Here is a 14271-nt window from a genome sequence, read left to right as displayed (position 1 = left end):
TCATCTTCTAAACGTCTGTTTGATGTCTGATATGAAATGTCCTACAGATGTATTGCAGATGAGCAAACACCTTAAAAAATACATCTTGTAGATGTAAATGCAGATGTCAAATAGACGTCTCCATGCTGTATGTGTGCTAACAGGGTAGATGCACATCAGTAATTAAATGAAGACCAGTCAGTCATATTTTATATTCATAAAACCTGCATGCAGGTTTTGAGATATTCAAAGTTTAAATTAATTGTCATTTGATTACACTGAATTATTTGTAATATGTAGGGCGTATATAAGATGGTTTGTAGCAAGTGTGTTGAAGTGTCTAAATATATTTATACAAACGTTAAGGTTGATAACATATCTGTGGGTTTTAAATGGGCTTTAAACACAATCCACACTGTAAGATGTTTGGATGGTGAAGAAAAGGGTGTTTTGGTAGGAGGAAAGAATGTGTAAGTAGTAATGTGTAAGGATGGTATTGTACATTGAGATATTGTAGTGCTGTGACAGGAAGTGAGGACTGTAGGGGTGGATTGCCTCTGTAACGAATGCAAAAAGGTCATTTGAAAGAGCGAGTGATAGAGAGCCTTAGAGTCACAAAAATACCACTGAACAAGGAATTCCCCCGCCTCCTCTGATCCAGCCAAAAAAACAAAGTGAGTGTGTGACTTGTCTGGGCAAGCATTTTTCATTTGTGTTCTGTGTTTTTTTTTTTTTTTCTGTGTTAAGTTGTTATATCCACTTTTCAGGGCTATGTTTTCCATTTTCACACTTATAGAGATGTTTTGATAAGATTAGGCACTAAACATACAACTTTATTTTGTGCACTAATTGTTTTTTTTATTGTATATGTTGTATTCATACTCCCTTCTCTATATGAGAACTGTAGTGCTGTATAACAGACTGATCCACCTCATGTGCTGTGTTTCATTGCAGGCTCTAATTTAAGAAGGAAAGCACAGCGCAAACAGGAAGAGGCTTGGACAAGAACAGAAGAAAAAGACAGAGAAGGGGCGGGATGCAAGAGGGAAACAGAGTGGAAGATATTGATAGGCTGGGACTCGCAGGAAATCAGGGGAATTAGAGACTCTCTCAGAGCAAGAAAAGATGAAGCCCATTAAAAAGCAAGAAAGGGGGTCGCCCCCATCCACTCGCGCCAAAGGAGTTAAGAGGAGGCCAGCAGATAGTAGCCCACAAGAAGAGAAGAGAGAAACTGAAGAAAAACCCCAAATTTCACCTACCTCTCCCAAGAGACATTTCTCCTCAAATTCTGACTCATCGCAGGAAGGGCCACTGAGAAAAAGTGGGTCTCCAGAAAAGGATGGCATCCTCAGTATAGCAGTGGATTTTGGGAAAACAGAGGAATGCCCTGGGAGCTCCAAGTCTGGCGGAACACAGAGTGACAGCAACAGTAGCACGACCAGTGCCAGCAATAGCCCCAACCCTTTGTTTAGTCGTAAGACGGCCACTTTTAAGACCCGTGTGCCCAAGAAAAAGTACATCTCAGAACACTGTGCAGGAAACCATGGCAACGTCAGCACTCCCAGCACACCCCCACAGAGCAGCAGCAGCTCTCATAATGCAAGTGGTGCTAGCCAGGGCCCAGCTGCCTCTGCTGCGTACACAGACCTACAAGGTCAAAGCCAGCTGGTTGAGGACAGCATCACTGGGTACAGACACAACAATGTAACTGGGCCTACAGGTAGAACTGCAGGTGAGTGCAGAGAGAGGGATGGGGTGAGCACATCTAGCCCACAGCGTTGCTCCTCAACTGATACAGCCAGTGAACACTCAGCCGACCTAGAAGTGACAGCTTCAAGACGTGATTCTCACTCCAACTCCCAAAAGCCACAAGCACATAACACTTCAGCATCCTCACAGGAGAGCCTGTCATCTGGGTTAGCTGGAGTCCTTGCCAAAGGTCTCAAAAATCAGAGAGTTCTGGCCCGACAGGGTCCCAGATTAGGGGAAGGCTGGCCTCACGATCGGGGCCAAGAAATGTCTGGAGTGTTTCGTGCTGGAGTTGTGCGGAGAGTTAGCGAGGAGCATGGGACTGTGGAGGTGCAGCTGAATGGAGAAAAGACCATATGCAAGTACCCTTTTAGAGTGGCTTCTGATTCTGTTGACCTTATTCTTGATGCGTCACTTCCAGGTTTGGCACCGGTGGCTATAGGCACACGAGTCTGCGTCCCCTTCGGAGGAGGTGACGAGGGCAGTGAGGGAGCGCAACAGTGGTACAGAGAAGGTATAGTCACTCAAGTCGATCCACACCCAGCAGTGTCTTTCCCGTACCGCGTTCAGCTACGGGAGGATCAATCTGATGAGAGAAAGGAGAGGAGAGGTGTAGAGGATGATGGAAGGGCTCAGGCTATTTGGGTCTCACGACAAAATCTCCGCCTCCTGGTTCCTCCATGGGACCTAGAGCCACCCCAGCCAGCAGAGCCAGGGGTTGATGGTAGGCAGGTAAGAGAAAGAGAGTGGGAGGAAAGAGATGACATGGAAGTGGAGCAGGAGGTGGTTCAACTGACTAGACCAACATTTGTTCAGAGTTTGTTGCATCCTGTGACTGTACCTTTCAGCTCACCCCATTCTTTGTCTTCTGCCGTTAACCCTGCCATCACATCTGTACTCAGTGTAGCCTCAAACAGAGACTGGGAACAACACAGAGGGAAAGACCAGGAAAGAGAGTTGCATAGGCACTTAGAGAGAGAAAGGGAACGAGATCGAGATAGGGAGAGGGAAAGGCAAAAGTCTCATCCTCTTCATTCATCTACCCCAGATGGGGTGGACTTGGAAGTCAGCTGTCTTAGTCAGCTAAGGGATGGTGGCATTACTGCAATGGGAAGCAAAGCTCTGGGGGCTCCTTCTCAGCATCGGCCCATTCTTTCTAAACCAAACTACCTCAGCCCTCACCTTTCTGTGGTGAGAGGGCTTAGCACCCCGATTGCACCCCATCTGCCGCTTGCTCCTCACCCAAATCATCCCCCTATGCTCCTGGGCCTGGACTCAGCCACAGGTGCGCCAGTCATCTCTTCCACATCCCAGCTTCCTCCCTTGCCCCAAAGCTCTTCTCGAGGCTCCCTGGACAAGACCCCCAACTCCAACTCGCATGGTGCTTCAGGGGGTGGCTCTGGATCCTCGTCCTCTTCTTCCCGTTCCCGCACACCCCTCACAGCCGCTCAACAGAAGTACAAGAAGGGCGATGTGGTATGCACCCCTACAGGCATCCGCAAGAAGTTCAATGGCAAACAGTGGCGCAGACTGTGCTCACGTGAAGGCTGCTCAAAGGAGTCACAAAGGCGCGGCTACTGCTCGCGGCATCTCTCCATGCGCACCAAAGAGATGGAAGCTGGAGGCGGGGTTGGCCGAGACCGGAGTGGTGCCAGTAGCACTGGCACTCTCACACCTGACCTTCGTTTAAGTGGACGCACCAGCAGCGAGTATGACTGGGATGACAACTCACGAGACAGCAGTGAAGCAAGCAGCCGTGGCGGGGACTCTCGACCACGTCTGGTGATGACTTCTCTTATACCACAAGAACTTCCACGTGACATGTCCCGTTTTGACTTTGATGAGTGCGAGGCTGCAAATATGCTGGTTTCACTTGGCAGCTCGCGCTCATGCACACCTTCATTTTCACCTGTATCCAATCAGTCACCATTCTCACCTGCACCATCCCCCTCACCCACACTATTTGGCTTCCGCCCAGCTAATTTCAGCCCCATCACAGCACCTCTGACCCCTCGCCGCCCTCGACATCTCAGTGGCACGAAAATCCCTGGCACTCCCAGCACAGAACGTGAGCGCTACATCTCTGGCATCATGCCCACCTTTCAGACCAACCTGACATTCACTGTACCCATGAGTCCCAGTAAACGTAAGCTGGATGCCCCACCACCCCCGCTGCCCAGTGCATTAGACTATGCGAAATCTGATCCCCAGTTAAATGACCCCAGCCTCAGCCTCAACACAGCAGCATTCAGGGTTCTGTCCCCCCAAAGCCAGCCTACCACCCCCTCATCTCTCTCATTCCCTCGACAGAGGAGTGTCACAAGTCGACCCTCATCCTCTGCCGCATCCACTCCACCCCCTATGCTGGTTTCTCCCACACCACCCTCACCCCTGCCACAGGATCCCAGCTCACGTCGTATTGTTCCCCTACGTGATTCGCCCGTCATCGTTCGTAACCCCGATGTACCACTGGCAAAATTCAGTGATGGCCCCTTGAGCCGTAGAGGAAGCTCACGCTCTAGGGAGCACAGCCTGCCCCCTCACCATGCCATGGGCCTCCAGGCACCTGTGCCCATCAATGGCGCTGCCACCAATGGAGCCGTTCTCCTTCGCAATCCTGCTCCCACCTTAGTCTTGGTGACTTCCTCTCAGTCATTGACACCTGTGGCTCCTGGACATCCCGCCCATTCAAACTCTGCCACTTTGAATGTGTCCACTTCTAATGCAACCACTGGACCTGCCCTTGCACTATTAGGCTCAGGATGTAAAGAGCAAGAGAGGAAGTCAGGTGGACCTGCAGATGCAGGTGGTGCTCTCCCACAGCCTGTGGCTTGCCATCCTTCACCCACAGCTCTGTTGCCCCTCATCCTTCCAGCCGAGTCCCCTCACCCTGCTCCTCGCAAAGACATCATCATGGGACGACCTGGCACTGGTAAGAAACCTAAAATATAAATAAAACCAATTAGAGCACTAACATTTGTAAATTATTGATTACCAATGCCACTCACAATTTAAAGTATGAATGAATCCAATTTAAAATGTGAACATGCCAACTTATTATTGTGTGTACACTATGATTCAAAAGTTCAGGGCATAATAGGTGTAATCAGTATGGTTTAAAAAAATAAATTGATATTTTTATTTATCAAGGTTGCATTAAATGAATCCTTCTCCCTGAAAAAGATTCTAACATGTTTCAGAACAAATCTCGATCTACCAAATTCTTCCAATGCCAAATTATCTAGGCAGTTCTTTTTACATGTATTTTATCCAAAATTAATTTATTGCACATTTTGTTATGTATATATTTTTTTTATTAAAGAGAAGATAACATTTTTTCTGGATTAATTTGTGGTGGCCAGAATATGTTGTTTTGTAAGTTGGAGAACACCAGTAAACACTTTCTGTTTCTTCTCAAGACTGACAAACTGTGAAAATAAGGGGGCTCAGAGTGACTTTGGTATGCTGGTCAGCAGCAGGTGTGTTTGGGTGTGTGTAGTGAAGAATGAATGCACTGTGCTTTCAGGGTCAATGTTTCTTTAGACAGTTGCAGCATGTCTAAAATGATACACAGGAACTTGCCTAGACTTGCATGGCTAGAGGGTGATTGGACCGCCCTGATTCTAATGAGTACTTAATCTGAGTTACACAGTTTACTGGAATGACAGATGCCTTCGACAGTTACACACTTTCTTTGTTTTACAAATCACTGATGTACTGTATGTATATGAATGGCTTTCATTCAGGTTCAGTCTGACACAGAAAGGTGCTTTTTCACCAGTTCCTTCTTAAGAGAATAGAGAGGCTGTAGGTTTTGTGAAACAGATTTGCGTGTATGTAAAAGGTTTGTCTGTCTCTTCATTTAGTTTGGACCAACGTGGAGCCCCGCTCTGTGCCAGTGTTTGCGTGGCATTCGTTGGTTCCTTTTCTGGAGACCAACCAAACAAAAATGTCAATGCAGCCTGCAGATGGCCAAACACTTGTAAATCAGGGCAAAGGTAACATTTGCACAAAAAACAACAAAAAACAACCCAGAAACACTATATTTAGACGTTACAGCTTTTTGTATGAAACTACATAGACTATACACAAAATCACATTCACAATATATGTTTTCAGTTGAAGTTTTGAAACTGAATAAACTTGCAGAACCTCGCTGTGGAGTTGCCCTTGTGACTGAGGGACCTACTGAACACCCAGCACCACAGAGAGGTTCGCCGTCTTGCCCCCCTCCTACTGCTGAAGACCCACCCGTGGAGAGAGGAGGTGACAGTGAGACCGAGAGTGATGCTGATGACCTGTAAATATCTGTTTGCATCTCACCTCTTGACAATAAAAGCGAACATTAAAGGGATACTCCACCCCAAAATTAAAATTTGTCATTATTCACTTACCCCCATGTCGTTCCTAACCTGTAAAAGGTTCGTTACACAATTTAATATTTTTTGAATTATAATCAGGAGGCTTGTGACTGTCCCATAGACTGCCAAGTAAGTTACACTGTCAAAGTCCAGAAAACTATGAAAGACATTGTCAGAATCTGCCATCAGTGATTCAACCATAACATTATGAAGCGAAGAGAATACTTTTTGTACACAATAATAATGACTTTATTCAACAATTCCTCTCCTCTGTTTCTCTCCATATCATCGTAGCGCCATTTTGAAAATTATGAGCTGAACGCAGGTAGCGTACGCTCTTCTAAGTCAGCCCTGCCACAAGGTTGCGCTGTTTTCTTTCAAATCAAAGCATAAATATATGTACAAAAAACGTATACTTGTGGCGCCGCTGATACAGAAGAGTGTACACTGCCTGCGTTCAGCTCATTATATGTGGAGAGAAACAGAGGAGAGGAAAGTCCATGACAGATGGAGTATTTGGATGACGTCTTTCATACTTTTCTGGACCTTGACAGTGTAACTTACTCGGCAGTCTATGGGACAGTCACAAGCCTCCCGGTTTTCATCCAAAATATCTTAAATTGTGTTTAGAAGACGAAGTAAGCTTTTACGGGTTTGGAACAACATGGGGGTGGAGTATCCCTTTAAGATTACAATATTTTCATTAATATCGGTTCATAATGAAATATAATATAATATAATATACACATATGGGAAAAATATTTATTAAAAAGAAATCACAATAATTTCTTAGTTTTTCACTTTTTTCTGGATACTGTTCTTGATGCAATTCTTTCTCTCTCTATATTTTATTTTTATATTGTTTTTCAGTTTTTTTCCAGTTCAAGACACTGCTCCATCCATCAGCCCAGTGAAAAGGCGCACACAATCTCTCAGTGCACTCCCAAAAGATGGTGACAAAAAGGTACGTTTTTATTTGTAAGTCTATTCGTGTCCAGGTCGGCTGCAATAGTGACAAACAGCAAGACATTTTGTCAGTTGCTTGGTTTGCTTTGAGTAGCACCCGACAGTCTGCTTTCTCGATTTTAGTGAGAGCATAAAAAATAACCTTGGAAACTTGTCAAGGGTTTCAGTTTACAATCATTAAGCATTGCAATCATTAATTTCCCTTATTGTCTTCTGTTAAAAGTGCTATAAATATGTACACTCTCTGTCTCTTTCTCTCTCAAACCACAAAGAGGGAAAAGGACCACATCAGGCGGCCAATGAACGCATTTATGATCTTTAGTAAGCGGCACCGTGCCCTGGTTCACCAGCGGCACCCCAACCAGGACAACCGTACTGTCAGTAAAATACTGGGTGAATGGTGGTACGCGCTGGGACCCAAAGAGAAGCAGAAGTATCATGATCTTGCCTTCCAGGTACAGTCATTCTGGTGAAATATTGTGAAATACTTCATAAGAGGAAGATGTCATTCCATTCTGCTGTCTTTCCTTTGAAATTAAGACATAACGTTAAGTAAAAATGTGGTTTTGCATTTGAATTACTGATATCAGTTTTACAGTGGTCGATATACAGTAGATGCAAATATCTGGAAAGCAGGGTGGTTGATGGCCCATTTAATGTCAATATGCACTTCTGTTACATTGTTTTAAATGTTTTTAAAACATTACACTCGTGCTCTCTCATGCTAATCAAGGCTGCATTTGTTTGATCAAAAATACACCCAAACAATAATAAAGTTTGATTTTTAGCATCATTCCTCCAGTCACATGATCCTTCAGAAATCATTCTAATATACTGATTTGCTTCTCAACAAATATTTCTTACTATTATTATCAATTTTGTGTCAACGATGGTACATTATTATTCAGTTCAGAAGAACAGCACTTATTTGAAATAGAAATCTAACAAAATAAACAACTTCGTGTCATTTCGGATACATTTTATGCATAATGAATAAAGCTTTGCTAAATATATTAATATATCTTGAAAAATATATTTGAAACCGTAGTGTAGTGTAATCTAAATTAATCATTCATAATTTAATAATACGATAGAGTGTTTACAAATATATTAAATGAAATTATCATAGATTAAAAAAATTTGCATTTGCATTTATTTTCAATTCATGTAAAAATATTAGAAATCAGAGTATGTGCATGATCAAAGTGTTGCACAGTTATTATTTATTAAGGCTGTTGCTTTATTAATAACTTCCTGTCTTACTCTTGATGTCTTTTAGGTGAAGGAGGCTCATTTCCGGGCTCACCCTGATTGGAAATGGTGTAACAAGGACAGAAGGAAGTCCCTTTCTGAGGGCCGGGGAACTCCAGGGGCCAAAGAAGCTTGTGAGCGTGGCGTGTCTGAAAGCACAGGTCTGTGTGGGAGTTTGTTTATATGCGTGGGCGTTTGTTGGTCTTGTGAAAGTATGAGTGCATAGTAGTGTGAAACACGACTGATGTTGAATTAACCTTCTTTGTCTCTCCAGAGGCCCATTCCACACCTCAGGGGGCCGACCACAAAGGAGCAGGGCCCAGCTGGACTTCACCTCAGTCTGACGGTCACGGAGGATCGATGGGAGGGCAGCCTCAACGACCTCGAGCCTTTTCCCAGAGTGCCGTGCATACTCTGGAGAGGAGGGAGAAGGAGAGAGCTCAGGAAAGTGCGGGACTGTTTCATCCCCGTCCCCCTGCTCACCCTCGACGAACGAGTGAGGATGTGAGCAGTGATGAAGAGCCTATGGTGATCTGTGAAGAGGGGGATGATGATGTCATAGGTAAATTACGTGCATCATATCCACCTAATTCTGCAACACAAAAGTAAGCTATTTTCAGTGAATGTGTGACTTCTCATTGACATAACTGGAGGAATAACAAAGTACAGTAAATGGTAAAATTATTTGCACTACAAAACAATTTTTTTATAATGCATTAAAATACAGGTTTACAATATCGAGCATCTATTTTGTAAAGCTACTGGAAGTGAATGACATGGAAAGTCTTGCACATGCAAGTTACAAACTGCCATACTTTAAAAATAAAATGGATACATCTTTGCCAATATAATACCTAGCAGCGACACTGGTCACCCTAGCAACCACCTGAAATGCCCTAGCAACCATCCAAAATTCCTAGCATCATTGTGGTATAATTTGCATATTCAAGCACCATTCATAGTTTCTTCAGAAATGTAACTTTTTAACTAATAATCTGTCAAGCATTAAATATTGTATTAATGTAAGTTATTATAAAGTGTTGGCACAGTCTCATTTTTATATATATATATATATATATATATATATATATATTTTACAGTCCTATGAAATGTTTTATTTTTCCAAAATTCTGCTTTACATTTTTAATTTTCCTGGATTCCATTTTTAATGGTTTAGCTGAATTTTTATAATCAAAAATAATCAAAATCTTTTCTAAAATTCTCTGTTGTCTGTTTTCATTTTTCTGGATTCTGTGTTTTACAAGTTGACTATTAAAATGGTGGTAGTCAAATGAATATGTAAAACTTTAACAATTGAATGAATCTTTTCAAATGTAATCAAATGAAATTTGAACAGTTCCTTTAATTTTTAGGCAAACAAATTGCCACACAAAAGAGGTTGAATGTCCTCATATAGTGAGACAGCAGATGCTGAAAACACAAGCTTCACACATGCTTGAGTGTGGAAGGTGAAACAGCACAACTCAATTACACAGACACGCAGAACATGACTGACTTAAATAGCAGTCTTTTCGTGGTTTAATATTCACAGTCACTACTTCATATCGGGATTTTTGTACATTTGTACTTCTGTTTTATTGATCCAAATTTAGTCGAGACATTCCACATTATATGGTAAATTCCATTTTCATGACTGAATTACTGGATGCATCGTAGACAACACAAGACCCCAAAAAACCCTGATCTGTAGATAATGCTGTTATACGTGGAACGCACCTACCATCAGAAAGTGATTATTTTACAGCGATTGGGTTTTGATGTTACAAGTGTTTTGCGCTCCATTCTCATTGTTTCATTATTAGTCAGTCTTGACTGATTCTTGAGTCTGTGTCTCCCACGAGCTTCTGTGCTCTCTGATGCACCACCACCATCCAAACTTCATTAATTCATTTTGGAAAGGCAAAATCTCCTCGCTGCTCAGTGCTGTCAGTCCCATGGGGTGTGTGATTTGCCAGCGCTTGTCTCACAGCTAACGTGTGATTCCTCCACAGAAGACTCGTTTGCAGACGGCTCCATTGACCCTGAAGTGTAAAGAGAGAGTGACAGACAGCGATGACGAAAACGAGCATGCAGACGAAGCTGACAGCAAGGTAACACTTAATACATCACATGAGTAGTTGGTATGACATCAGGTGTAGTTCAGTTATTGATTTATTTTAATGAATAAACATTATGTGCTACATGCAAATTCCCAAATCCTTTGGAAATCTGATTCTTATGGTGACAAAACACACTTTCCCAGTTAACAAGTCTTGACGTTTTAAAAAATGTCAGTGTTATTCACCTGCCAACCACATCCAGCTGTCCTATGTTGTCTTGAGGGAAGTTAATGGTTATACTGTATTGATGAAATCGAGCTCTTTGTTACCAAATATGCTTTAGATTACATAAGCCTCATTACCACAGCAATGATATTTGCTCTCATCTAGTTATTATTTATAAAACCAGATTATTTCAACATTTGTGTGTTTGGTCGTCTGGCAAGAAACTATTATTTCTTCAGGATTTCCTTGTGAGGTTTTCCACGCCAATGGATATGCAGCAGATGTCTCTGAGCGTTCCTTCTGTTAGATGGTTCACTGACCCAAAATTGTTGCCTTTAAGGAATATTTCACCCCAAAATTTAAATTCTGTTATTATATTATTCTCACTCATGTCATGCCAAACATGCGTTAGTTTTAGTAACATTTAAATAATTTAAATACTTATATATATATAATAAGTGTCCCTGGAGCACAAGTCTTAAGTCTCTGGGGTTTATTTTCAGCAATAGACAAAAAAAAAAATCATTATATGGGTCAAAATATAGATTTTTCTTTTATACCAAAAATCATTAGGATATTTAGGAAAAATCGTGGTTTTCATGAAGATATTTTGTAAATTTCCTACTTTAAATATATCAAAGCTTAATTTCTGATTAGTATTATTTCATTGCTAAGAATTAATTTGGAGGCAATTTTCGGCAGTATTTTTTTCTTTGTTTTGGCACACTCAGATTCCAGATTTTTAAATAGTTGTATCTCAGCCTAATATTGTCAGATCCTAATAAACCATACATCAGTGGAAAGTTTATTTAGGATTTACACTTAAGACTTAAGGTTTTCTGGTCCAGGGTCACATATTCCATTTTAATTTTAAAGAAATTTTGTTGTTTTTGTCATTTATTTTTTTCTTGTCTATTTTATTTTATTTTATTTTTTTGCATCAAGTAGAACTAATCAATTTTATTTCCGTTTTATGTTTATTTAATTCCAAGTAACAAAGACTTTTTAATGGTTTTAGTTGTAGTTGACTGTAATAACCCTGTTCCAAACCTGTATTCTCAAAAAAAAATTAGGTTATATTTTCATGCAGCTTTTCCTAGGAAATGCACATAAAATAAAAAATAATAATTGAGCATGAAAGTACCTCCTGGAACTGATTTCGGACAAAATTCCGAGCAACATAAAAGATTCTACAACAAATTAGAGAGAGCTTTGGTGATTGTTTTGATTAATAGGGGTTATGCGTATGGTGTAAACCTGGTCTTGCCGCTCCCGGTTCAAGCGTTTTGCATATGGTTCGTTAAATATGAAGCAGTTTTACTCAAGATGCCTTCAAAGTACATAGCAACAATTATTAATCAATGTCCATCACATACGCGGAATGAAATCTAAACGTTTTTTTTTTTTTTTATATCAAAATTGATGTCAAAATATTTAATAAACATCAACAATAAAAACAGTCATCTTAAAAGTCCATAGATATAGCTATTATTTATTACGGCTGTAAGCATGTTCCCCGACAAGCGGAAAGCGAAGAGACCTGTTTTCCGGGCCTATTAACTATAAATACTCATTTCTATCTAGAAGTTACGGCAAAAGTGGGAAAAGTTTGACAAAAATGGGGATTATGGGATATTCATAGGCAGTGGGGAATATATCTATGCTGCCTTCACAAATCGATCAGATGAAGGTATATCAGTGCTCTGGATATGACACGATCATTGAATTCAGATGTGCCTCGTTGCCTTCCTGTGGGGGCAGCAGTTTTCTGCTTTCCAACATTTCTTCAATATCAAATCCAGCACAAACATCAGAATGTGAATCAAATGATCAGTGTACTGTATAATAGTGATGTTATGTCACAAATGATCTTCTTCTCTTCAGCACAACTTCCAACCAGTCCATTCTTCTTTGGGGTTGTCTCCGACTGTCAACAAAGATGACAAAGATCAGCATGAAAAGAACTGGAGAAGAAGGAGAAGAGAGGAATGGGTGGCGCAGAGCTGGATAATGGGGGGCCCAAAGAAGGGAAAGGAGGAGGTGGTGGAGGGCAGGTTCCGTTCCATGTTAATTCGGCCTCCGTTACTGGTATAAATGCCAGTTTGCCACATGAAGCCAGGATGTACCATTCACAAGGCGCTGTCAGGATGGCCCCCCACCGTGGTGACCAATGTTGTTCGTCCCATCACTAGCACCCCTATCTCCATCGTCAGCAAGCCAGCTGATGGGGGCGTTGCTGTTGGGACCCTACCTCCAGACGGGAAGCCCAAGCTACTGATTGGTGCCGGCGGAGCAGGAGGAGGTGGGTACTTTCCCTCCTCTTCCCCCAAAGCTAATGGGCAAGGAAGCTTAGTTACTGGCCTAGTCCTGGGAGGAGCCTTCCCAAACCAACCCACCGTTCAGCTCATCACCCCACCGCAACCTACTCCATGCAACGGAGCCCCTAGTAGCAGTTCAGTGCCCTTTCCCCTACTTCATCACCAGTTCCTCCCTGCTGCCCCTAGTGGGCGGGAAACCTGTAACACAGGTTCAGTACATCCTTCCAACTCTGCCTGCAGCTGTCAATCCCAGCAGTCCCTCTTCCCAGCAGGCCTCCAGCATCCTTGCCTTGCCCAGTGCCACACCCACCCACGTGAGCGGTGGCCAATGGTGTACATTCAGGTGCGGGGCAGGGAATAAGATACGCTTCGGTCCCAGCAGTGGGAGGAGTCAGCCCAGGAGGTGGAGGTGAGATCTGGGGAAGTTAAATTGTGGTGAAGGAAATCAGACACGTTTAGTTAAATTCAAATTTCCAGTTTTAAATGTATTTTTCAGGCCTGTATAAATTATGGCTATTAATCAAATATTAAAACTCATGCATCTTTTATAGTAAGTAGTATACATTAATTTTAAATTTATTTTCTGTCAATCAGTGTAAACTACCATTCAGAAAAAAGATTATTGTTTTTATTTATTTTTGAAAAAAAAATATATATATATTTTATGGTCACCAAGGCTACATTTATTTCATAAAAAATATAATAATAAATAGTTTAAAACAGTAAAATTTAAGGAATAGTACATCATAAAATAAATGTGTTCTATTTGAATACATTTTACAATGTAAATTATTTATGTGATGAAATCACATTAAAATAATTGTAATATGCTGAGTTGGTGCTCAAAAAACATTTGTCTTAGCACTGTTAAAAAAAAAAAGTTGTGCTTTTTATGAAATGAAACTTTTTCAGGATTTTTTGTTGAAGTTCAAGAAAGTAAAAACATTTTTTTTGGTAACATTATGCTTTTTTAATTTTTCTTTGATCATTTTAATATTATAATTGCTGAATAAATGTTATTATTATTATTATTATTAAATTAGTATTAAAAGTAATGTTAACATCTTATGTGAAATGAATAAATTTTCTTTTTCTAAAATAAAAAAGCTCTAATATTTTCAAGTTTCATTTTAATAGTTTAACCGAGCAAAACCTCTGATTGTGAATGACTGGACTAGATATTGCATTTTGAGTAAAACGAGACCAATATTTGAGTTGTGAGTGAATTGGTTCTTTTCAATGACTCCGTCGAACCACTACACAAATGACTCATTCACAAACAAATCAGGGAAATTATTTTCAAACCATGTGGGTTCCCTGCAAATCATTTAATCTATCTTCATCCAAGAGAACGTGAGCTTT

At 41.2% G+C, this 14271-nt stretch overlaps 1 pseudogene; it reads left to right on the top strand.

Annotated features, from left to right (window-relative positions):
- The first annotated feature begins 745 nt into the window (after positions 1–745).
- Positions 746–13338, top strand: LOC113097140 (protein capicua homolog; annotated as a pseudogene).
- The last annotated feature ends 933 nt before the right edge of the window (positions 13339–14271 follow it).

This window comes from Carassius auratus, unplaced genomic scaffold (genome assembly GCF_003368295.1).
Source record: "Carassius auratus strain Wakin unplaced genomic scaffold, ASM336829v1 scaf_tig00216117, whole genome shotgun sequence".
In the NCBI taxonomy this organism is placed as follows: Eukaryota; Metazoa; Chordata; class Actinopteri; order Cypriniformes; family Cyprinidae; genus Carassius; species Carassius auratus.
This window is presented reverse-complemented; position numbering and strand designations above follow the sequence as displayed.